Here is a 10,716-nt window from a genome sequence, read left to right as displayed (position 1 = left end):
AGGGAGAAGACAACAGGGAGGAAGATGAAGAAGAAGAAGACAACAAAGAGGAGATCACGTGGAGAGAACGAAGTGAAAGAGAAAATAAAAGATTAAGGGAATTCTCCCCAGAAAATTATCAATTAATACCACAAGAAATCATCCAATGGGAAATGACGGAGAATAATCATGAATAGGGACATCAAAATACACTCTAACAACATCAACGGGCTGAATTCGCCGAAGAAACGCCAAAAAGTCTTCAACTCACTGAAACAGAAAAATTTGGACTTAATTGCTCTCCAAGAAACGCACATCTCAAGTAGACACACAAAGTACCTGGTGAACAAGAAACTTGGCAATGAATTTTACTCATCACATTGTGGGAAAAAAAAGGGGTCGTGATTTATGCGAAAGAATGGTTAAATCCAGAGCTTGTCTTTAAGGATATGGAGGGGAGATATGTGGGGATACTAATTGAAATAAAAAATCAAAAGTGGCTCATCTGTAATATTTATTCTCCAAATGGGACAAAAGGCAAATTCGTTAAAAACTTGAAAAGAGAGATAGATAAACAAAGTTGGGATGAGCTAATAATACTAGGGGACTTTAATGGGGTGGTAGATAGTAATTTGGACAAATCAGGGGAGAAAAAACAGAACAAAACTAGTCAGCTACCCAGCTTCTTTACACAACAATTAGAAAAATTAAATCTGCAGGACACATGGAGACAACATAACGAAAACACACGAGACTATACTTTTTTCTCAGGGAGACACCTAACATGGTCCAGAATTGATATGGTCTGGGCAACGAAGTCAGTAAATCTAAAAATTAAAAAAATAGATATACTGGCCAGAACCCTCTCAGACCACTGCGCAATTGAGTTTACAATTAAAGGAAGGAAAACAACATACAGATGGAGGCTAAAAGACTACCTATTAAAAAAAGAAGATATAGAAAAGAATAGGGCATTATTAAAAGAATATATTGAATTAAATAAAGGAGATGAGACATCCAAATGTACACAATGGGAGGCCATGAAGGTAGTCATGAGAGGATACCTCATGCAACAAGATGCGATAAACAAAAAAAACAAAAATAAAGAAATAAAAGACATTCTAGAAAAATTAACTGAAAATGAGAAATTACTAAAACAAAAGCCAAAGGAAAAAAAAAGAATTTCTTATCATAAACACGCTCAGGAAACAACTGCAGCTATTACAAAACGAAAACCTAGAAAAACAAATGAAATTTGCAAGGCTAAATTACTTTCAAAACGCAAATAAAACGGGCAAGTGGTTAGCAAACAAAGTCAAGAAACAAAAACAAAAACAACTAATAACTAAAATAAGAGTTAAGGACAAAATCTACACTGAGGATATCGGTATAGCCAAAGAATTTACCACCTTCTATAAAGAACTATACAAAAGCCCAATAGCAAATGAGGGAAAAATAACAAAATACCTATGTGAGCTCAAAATGGCAAAATTAACGGAAAAACAAAGAGGCATATTAAACGGGAAAATAACAATGCAGGAGATTGACACAGCAATTAGAAAACTAAAAAACCAAAAGGCACCAGGACCAGACGGATACTCCGCCATCTTTTACAAAACCTTCCGGAATGAACTAAGCCCCCTCTTTCAGGAGATTACAAACAATATTCTGGAAAAGGGAACTATTCCCAAATCCTGGGAAAAAGCAAATATAGTTCTAATACATAAAGAAAATACAGACACAACCGAAATCAAGAATTACCGTCCAATATCCCTTTTAAATAATGATTACAAAATTTTCACACTTATTATAGCAGAGAGACTAAAAGAATTCCTGAAAGAATGGATCTCAAAAGAACAATCAGGCTTTCTCCCCAACAGGCAAATCAAAGACAACACCAGAATACTAATTAACATAATTGAACACTATGAAAGACATAATGAAAAGAAATTGGCACTACTTTTTGTCGATGCTGAGAAAGCATTCGACAAAATAAATTGGAGTTACCTAAAATTACTAACAAAAGAATTAGATATGGGCTTTCACTTTAGAAATGTAATAGATGCAATTTACAAAAACCAAGAGGCCTCTATAATAATTAACGGACAAGAAACCCAAAAGACGATACAAATCTCCCAAGGCACGCGGCAAGGATGCCCACTATCCCCATTATTATTTATTCTCATAATGGAAACCCTAATAAGAAACATAAATGGAGATGGAAATCTAAAAGGACCAAAAATTCTTAAACAACAATATAAACTCAAAACATACGCAGATGATGTGGTATGCTTTATTGAAAACCCAATAGAAAGCATCAGGAATTGGCTTAAAAAAATACAGGAATTCGGAACATTGGCGGGTTTCTACTTAAATAGGCAAAAAACAAAACTGATAACAAAAAATATGAAGAGGGAAGAGGAAGAAACTCTACAAAAAATTGCAGGAATTCAAATCGTAACCAAAGTAAAATATTTAGGAGTCAACATCACCAAAAGTAACGCAGCATTAATAAAAAATAATTATGAAGTTCTATGGAGGAAAATCCAAACAGATATGGTAAAATGGGGAAAACAAAACATCTCCTTTATGGGCAAAATTGCACTAGTAAAAATGGTAATATTGCCACGAATGCTATTTCTCTTCCAGACCATCCCAGTCATCAGGAACAATTATCTTTTTAAAAAATGGAGTACAGACATTTCAAAATTTATATGGGCAAATAAAAAACCAAGGATCAGCCAAAAAATATTAACAGACGACAAAAAACGAGGAGGCCTGGGACTCCCAGACCTAAGAAGTTATTATGAGGCCTGCAATTTGGCAGCTATTAAGGAGTGGACAACACTCAAAAACAATCATATATTAACTCTGGAAGGTCACGATTTAAGAGCAGGGTGGCATAGCTACTTATGGTATGATCGAAGAAAGATGGAAAAAATTTCACAAACCATTTTATTAGGGCAGCCCTGATCAAAACGTGGGAAAAATATAAAAATAGATTATTCAGACATACCCCACTCTGGATTTCATCAGTTGAGGCAAAACAAAAAAGAAATAGGGGCAGAAATTTGGCTAACCTACAACCAGACACTAAAGACAAATGAGGAAGGAAAGATGGTATTAAAATCCTATGAAGAACTTCAAAAGCTAAATCCAAAAATTACTTGGCTAAACTACTTCCAGATCCGAGAGAGCTTCAAAGAAGATGAAAAATTAGGTTTTGAACAAAAAAGGGGGATATGGGATTTAATTATGGAAAGAAATAACAAAATAATAAAGCTATTATACAAACAACTACAAATATGGAATACGGAGGAGGAACAAGTGAAGGAATGCCAAATTAAATGGGCTCAAGATTTAGGACACAATATTTCGACAAGTCAATGGGAAGAAATTTGGATAAGGAAAATTAGATACACCGTTGCCAGCGACATAAAAGAAAATTGGTTTAAAATGTTTTATCGCTGGCATTACACACCGGATAAAATTGCAAAATTTGGGGGGAAAAAAACCAGAACATATCAAACAAATGCTGGAGATGTGGAAAAAAAGTAGATACCTTTTTCCACCAATGGTGGGAATGTGAGAAAATCAAAACATTCTGGAAAAAAATTCATCAGGCCTCTCAAAAAATCCTAAAAATAAAATTCGCAAAAGAGCCAGAGACTTACTTATTAGGAATAACAAATGAAACCAAAATGAATAAAACTCAGGATAAAATTCTATTTTTATTAAGCACTGCCGCCAGAACAGTGGTAGCGAAAAAATGGAAACAAAAAGAAGCACCAACCCAAGAAGATTGGATCCTAAAGGCTTTTGACATAATACAAATGGACAATCTGACTCAGAGGATAAACGGAGTGACTAAAAAAACAAACTGGACGGGCTTTAAGGATTACTTAAAAACAAAAGAAATATCAGTCATAATAGACCTAACGAACTTCTAGAAGAAATAAGGGGAATATATATATATATATATATATATATATATATATATATATATATATTGTCAGCATATGATGCGAAGAAATGAAAGATCTACTACTGAAGAAGAAGACTCTTGGAAGACCCTAGGAAGTCATAACCACGGAAAGAACTGTTTTGGTGATGGGCTCCTAACCCCACCCTTCCCTAACCCACTCTCCCCACCTTTCTCCTACACCCCTTACCCATCCCCATTACCCATCCCCAAGGCCCTAACCCTCTCCCCCCTCCCTGGCCTGCACAATGATGTAAAAAAGCAAAAAATAATAAATAAATAAAAAACAACTTCAGTTATGTTGCACATATATGATGCAATGACCCATTTTTTAAAATGGGAAAGAACTATTAATGACAGACTGAGCTGCAACTTGACTTATCAAGTAGTATCAGAAAGCATTGATAAATGTTTATTTCTTTTGAAGTAACTCATAGCATTTGTGGTATACTAATAATAAGTGACTTCAGAACACAACCACATGCCCATCCCAGCATGATACCAGCAGCAACATTCCTTAGGGGTCACCACTCATGTGTTATACTTACTGTAGTGCACATTTAAGATAACTGAATTTATGGATCATAATGAAAAATACACATCCTAAATATGTTTTCAACTTGCCGGATTGAATCCAGCCCGGGGCAGGCAGAGCGCGGATGAGCTCCCTCTATCAGTTCCAGCTCCATTCGGGGACATGAGAGAAGTCTCCCATAAGGATGGTAAAAACATTTTTTTTTAAAAAAAAAAACTATCCAGGTGTCCCCTGGGCAACTTCCTTGCAGAAGGTCAATTCTCTCACCCCAGAAGCAACTTGCAGTTTCTCAAGTCGCTCCTGACACGAAAAAAAACTTGTAACAGTACATATGTGATTTATGTGCTTCTGAATTAACTGTGAAAACAGGAAACTATGGATGATAGGAATCCCTATTATCCATGACTACATTATTGTACTGTAAATGCCTTAGTTAAATCACTGCTGGTGATCAATCTTGCAAAGGAAAGTTGTGTATTATTTTGAGATGCCATTATCTTCTCCAGCATCCTGTCTGATAATAGAGTGGCTATTAACATTTCTTTCCTTTTTTATTGCTTGGTTAGAGCTCATACATTGCTACCAGGGATTTAAGGTACTGGCCTAATCAAGACCAACAAACAGATAATTTTGACTCCTCTTAGCAATTGGTGATATCCTTGTTGTCATCATGAATTTTTGCTGATGTACTTTGTCTCGTCCCTGTTACAATGGCAGTTCTGTCACCATGAATCACCGTGACTCTGTCAGGTTTCCATATTTTGTAAAGAAAAGCTTGCAAGTACTACTTTGGTGTAGCACTAAATCATTTCTCGCCACTTCCAAAACGACACCTCAGTACACAAGGATTTCTGTCCAAAATAAGTTCGAAATTGGTTATAAATAACATGTTGGCATCTATTGATACTAAATCCTTACAGTTTATTATGGATATTAAACATGTTCTGTAAAGAGCAAATGAGATTCTAGGTCACAGAGGTGCTAGGAGAACCTGACAAATGCCAACACTAGTATTTGACAATCATTTTCAGCTTAAGCATCTCCGGGTCTGTAAATGCTTGGGAAAAATAGACCTTTAACTTGAACACTCCCTGATGTTCTTAGAATTCTTTCTCATCTGTATCTGCTAGTAGTGCTTGCTGTAGTACCTCAATTTGAATCCTTCATTACAAGTCTGGGTGTTTCTCTTAAAAGCTATTTTAGCTTTGCAAAGGTGTCATCTTTGCTATGTCAAAAATCAAACAATTGTACTTTTAGGAATTCAGATTTTCTGAAAGACTGTATCTTTCCATACAAACTGACCTACCCTATCGACCACCTTCCATTGTCTAGGAAGAGGCTGACCTATCACATGTAGGCATAGGGCAATGTGAGAGATTGGATTTTGTCAATTAAAAAGTAGAGTTCTTTAGGTCTAACTGGTTCAAACAGACCTTACCTTGAGACAGAATTAACAAACCCCATAATTACAAAATAAAGGAACATTTTTTGACAGTAATGGAAAATACCAATGATCTTGTGTGTTTGCTTATTGTGCCTTTGGGATGAATATCCTCTCTTGCTTTTACTTTTCCTAAATTTGTCAAGCCATCCACCAAGATGTATACTTAATGCCATGAAAAGTAATTTTCTTAAATTCAGCTTTATTTTTCACCTGACTCTGAGTGTGTATGTATGTATACACACAATATACTGAGAAATAAGTCAAAGTCAACCTCTCCATTGCTCATTGCATTTCACTTCCTTTCTACCCCACGTTACTATAGCATGATCAAGTGATTTTGTTTCAGGCTGCAGAAAATAGTTGAGTTCCAAAATACATTGAACGGTCACCCGCAGGTTGATTAAATGTTGCCTGCAGCCTTGTTGCTAGGCATCTGTGATTCCACTTTCCCTTATGATGGTCTGTGAAATAACCAACAAAGGAATGCAGCAGGGTGGAGCCAAAGAAACAAAGACACTGGATTCCATAGAGAGAAGAAAGAGGTCTATCAAACGACTTGATTTGTCCTCGATATATGTCTTTTTAAAAAAGCACACCCATGGAGGAGCAGCCAAACTGACTGAAGACAAATCACTAATTATCAGTGCCAACAGATAATCAGCGTCCAATACTGGCAAAACATGCCAGGGCTCTTGGACCTGTGCAGCTGCAGACGCTCTGGCAGCCTCCTCACCCCCACTTTTTGGAAGCAAATGTCCCATTGGCACACATGTCTGATTCATGTTGTCTCCCATTCCCTTAGTCATAGACTTATCTGGGTGTTGCAGCGACATTTTAGAAGACAGTATTTTGTGGAGAAATGAAACATGAAGCAGAATTCTCCTATTCAGCTGCTGGTGCCAATTAAGCCTGTGGCCAAGAAAGACACTGTCTAGTACCTTCTGATGGAAGTGGTACCATTCAGACCTAGGACAATTTCTGCAAATCATTGTTATTGGGTTTTTTTTAAAAAAAAAATTGAAACCACTTGCCAGTTTAGTGTTTTTAAACTGCCTGTCTGCTACCAAGCAGAATTCAAAGTGATGGTTTTAGCCTATAAAGCCCTAAATAGTTCTGGCCCAGCTACCTGTCCAAACGCATCTCCCTTTATGAACCAACTCGGAGGTTAAGATTGTCTTGGGAGGCCCAGCTCTTGGTCCCACCTCCTTCAAAGATGCAATTAGTGGGGATGAGGGAAAGGCCTTCACAGTGGTGGCCCCTCGGCTATGGAACTCCCTCTCCAGTGAAATCAGGTCAGCTCCCTTCCTCCTGACCTTCAGAAAGCAAGTAAAAACATGGCTTTGGGACCAAGCCTTTGGCCAATAGTGCAGTGCAATAAGTGAAGATGGAATATGTACAATAGCAACTGGAACGGCTTTTTTTTACTATGATCTCGAATTGTGTGATTTTAATAATGTGTTTAATAATGTGTATGACTTCAAATGCATGTTTTAATATATATGTTTATTTTATATTTGTTTTTGATATGGCATTGAATTGTTGCATTTTGTATGGCCTCTCGAAGACCAGTTCGGAGTGAAAAAGTCAGGATATAAATACTGTAAAAAAAAAAAAGCTTTACGGCCCCCCCTCCTGGTTCGTATAATTTTGAGACCCCATCTGCCCCAGTCGCCTCCACTCAGCCAGCCACACATCTCCGCTCGAGAACACTCCCTTTATTCAGCCCACTTAGCTCCCTTGATACCTCTCTGTCCACCTCAACATCAGTCATCCATACCAAATGCCCAAGGGAGATTATTTCCCAGCCCAACTTCCTCCCCTGAGAGCTGACTAGATTCAGATCGGGCGGGGGGGGGGGGGGAAGGTTCCAGAGAAGGGGGGTGCTATCCGAGTCGTGTGGGGAAGGAGATTTGCGGATCACAAACATACCAGGGAGAAGCGCAACAGAGTCTTTGCGACCCTGGAAAAGGTGGGTAGTGGTAGGCTCCTTGGCAGCCCCCTTGGTCTTAAGGTCCTGTTGATTAACGCCAGATCCGTTAATGGTAAGACCGCGGCCATCCAGGACTTGATCCTGGATGAGAGGGCGGATCTGGCATGCATTACCGAGACCTGGTTGGACGAGGTGGGGGGTGTAAACCTTTCCCAGCTGTGTCCTCCAGGTTTTGGAGTGCATCAACAGGCCAGACAAGGGGGGCGGGGAGGAGGGGTCGCAGTGGTCTTCCGGCAATCCATCGCCGTGACCAGATGCGTTGTCCCGCAAGCTTCTGGGTTTGAGTGCGTCCACTTGAAGGTGGGGAGCCGTGACAGTGTGGGGTTCCTGCTGGTGTATCGCCCACCCCGAGATCCGGCAGCTTCCCTGTCTGAGTTAGCGGAAGTGGTCTCTAATTCGGCCTTGGTCTCCCAGCGCCTGGTAGTGCTGGGAGACTTTAACATCCACGCCGAGACCACTTTATCTGGCGCAGCTCAGGACTTTATGGCCACCATGACGGCCATAGGACTGTCACAGATAATATCTGGCCCCACGCATCAAGCTGGGCACACTCTCGACCTTGTCTTTGTGGTGGACGATGAATTGATCAGAGTGGAAGATCAAAACATCCTTCCAGTGTCATGGTCTGACCATCATCTGATCACATTTAGACTTACTGCGACCCTAAACCTCCGCAGGGGTGGAGGACAAATTAAGATGGTCCGCCCTAGGAGACTGATGGATCCGGATGGATTCCTGAGGAATCTTAGGGTTCTTCCTGCCTTGGAGCCTGGCGATTCTATCGACGCCTTGGTAACTCTCTATAACGGGGAGATGGCCAGGGCGTTAGATACGATCGCACCCGAACGCCCCATCTCGTTGCGTCGTGACAGGCCATCTCCTTGGTTCACCGAGGAGCTGGCTGTGATGAAGCATACGAGAAGGGGGCTAGAGCGCAAATGGAGGAAATCTCGAGATGTATCTGATCGAACACGGGCTAGAGCCTCTCTTAAGGCATACTCTGTGGCCATACGGGCGGCCAGGAAGTCATTCACGACCGCTCGTATAGCATCTGCAGCAAATAGATCATCGGAGCTGTTTCGGGTCGTGGGAGAACTCCTCCACCCACCTGCGGTGGAGGAGGTCCCTGACGACCCCGCAGCTCGGTGTCGCGATTTCGCACACCATTTCGCAGATAAAGTCGCCCAGATACGCCTCGAGCTCGACTCCAATTCCATCGCAGTGCCAGGAGAGGTGACGGAGGCACCTGCTTGTCCAGTTTTATGGGATTCTTTTAGGCTTGTTCTCCCTGAAACAGTGGAGGAGATTCTTGGGGCTGTGAGAGCGACCACCTCATCTCTAGACCCATGCCCATCTTGGCTCATTAAATCAGCCAGAGGGGGGTTGCTTGATTGGTTTGTACTGATTGTCAATGCATCGCTGGAGCAAGGAATTTTTCCATCCAATTTGAAGCAGGCCGTGGTCCGTCCACTTATCAAAAAAGCTTCCCTTGACTCCACGGTGCTGAATAATTACAGGCCGATCTCCAACCTCCCCTTTTTGGGCAAGGTGCTGGAGAGGGTGGTCGCCTCTCAGCTTCAGGGTTTCCTAGACGATACCAACTACCTAGATCAGTCACAGTCTGGTTTCAGGCCTGGTCATGGCACCGAGACAGCCTTGGTCGCCTTGGTGGATGACCTCCGCAGAGAACTGGACAGGGGGAGTGTGACCCTGCTGGTTCTCTTGGACATCTCAGCGGCTTTCGATACCATCGATCATGGTATCCTTCTGGGTCGTCTCTCCGGGATGGGCCTTGGGGGCACGGTTCTGTCGTGGCTCCAGTCCTTCCTGGAGGGACGAACTCAGATGGTGAAGCTGGGAGACGCCTGCTCCGACCCCTGGCCTTTGACCTGTGGGGTCCCGCAAGGCTCTATTTTGTCGCCCATGCTTTTTAACATCTACATGAAACCGCTGGGAGAGGTCATCCGGAGTTTTGGAGTTGGGTGCCATCTCTACACGGATGACACACAACTCTACTACTCTTTTCCACCTAACTCCAAGGAGGCTTCTCAGGTGCTAGACGAGTGCCTGGCCGCTGTGTCGATCTGGATGAGGAAGAACAAGCTGAAGATCAATCCCGATAAGACAGAGGTCCTCCTGGTCGATCGCAATCCAGATCGGGGTATAGGGTGGTCACCTGTGTTGGACGGGGTTACACTCCCCCTGAAACCACAGGTCCGCAGTTTGGGCGTCCTCTTGGATTCTTCGCTTACACTTGAGGCTCAGGTGTCGGCAGTATCCGGGAGGGCCTTTGCGCAACTGAGACTTGTGCGCCAACTGCGACCATACCTCGTGAAGGCTGATCTGGCCGGGGTGGTCCACGCCTTGGTCACCTCTAGAATGGATTACTGCAATGCGCTCTACGTGGGGCTGCCCTTGAAGACGGCTCGGAAACTTCAATTGGTCCAGCGGGCAGCAGCCAGGATACTAACCGGAGCTCATTATCAAGAGAGGTCTACCCCTCTGTTTAAGGAGCTCCATTGGCTGCCATTTGTTTTCCGAGCCCAATTCAAGGTGCAGGTGCTCACCTACAAAGCCCTAAACGGTTTGGGACCACCCTATCTGCATGACCGCATCACCATCTACGAACCCACGCGCTCGTTACGGTCATCTGGAGAGGCCCTGCTCGTGATCCCACCCACGTCGCAAGCGCGCTTGGTGGGGACACGTGACAGGGCCTTTTCTGTGGCGGCCCCCCGACTTTGGAACGCCCTCCCAAAAGATCTCAGACAGGCCCCCACCCTAGC

Source organism: Anolis sagrei, chromosome 1 (genome assembly GCF_037176765.1).
Source record: "Anolis sagrei isolate rAnoSag1 chromosome 1, rAnoSag1.mat, whole genome shotgun sequence".
Classification (NCBI taxonomy): domain Eukaryota; kingdom Metazoa; phylum Chordata; class Lepidosauria; order Squamata; family Dactyloidae; genus Anolis; species Anolis sagrei.
Note: the sequence above shows the minus strand (reverse complement) of the source record.